This window comes from Grammomys surdaster, unplaced genomic scaffold, assembly GCF_004785775.1.
Source record: "Grammomys surdaster isolate TR1022 unplaced genomic scaffold, NIH_TR_1.0 125956, whole genome shotgun sequence".
Lineage (NCBI taxonomy): Eukaryota > Metazoa > Chordata > Mammalia > Rodentia > Muridae > Grammomys > Grammomys surdaster.
Genome location: NW_021620775.1, coordinates 1,474,210 through 1,474,872, shown reverse-complemented (window position 1 = coordinate 1,474,872; position 663 = coordinate 1,474,210).

Below are 663 nucleotides of genomic sequence, written 5' to 3'. Positions count from 1 at the left end.
TCTCTCTCTCTCTCTCTCTCTCTCTCTCTCTCTCTCTCTCTCTCTCTTTTTTCGAGGCAGGGTTTCTCTGTATAGCCCTGGCTGTCCTGGAGCTCTCTCTGTAGACCAGGCTGGCCTCGAACTCAGAAATCTGCCTCTACCATTGCTGCAGGTGGCAGCATGCTGGAGTCTATTTGGCTTGACACACATACAAGAGTGAATTTCATCAATAAGCCTGCAAGCTTTCCAAATGCTATCAGCACATGCGGAGTGGACTTTGTGTGTGCACAAAGACGGCATTGTGTGGGAAATGGAGGCAGGGCTAGTGCTGCTATTATTAGATTACATTTGTTTAGAGAAAGGAGACAACCATGGGAGAGGTGAGGACCAGAGCCCACTTAGCCTAGACTGTTCTCCTACAGAGACATCAATCATGGCCACCCAGGAGGTGGGAGAGTGGTTAAAAACTGTACATCAGGCTGGAGAGGAAGCTCAGCAGGTCAAGGCATTTGCAGTGAAGGCTAACAATGTAAGCTTCATCCTTGGAACACACATGGTAGGTAAGAACTGACTACCACAAGTTCTCTCTGATCTCTGCATTGTAGCGCAAGGCAATGTGGTATGTGTGTGACTGTGAATATATATATATATATATATATATATATATATATATATATATATATA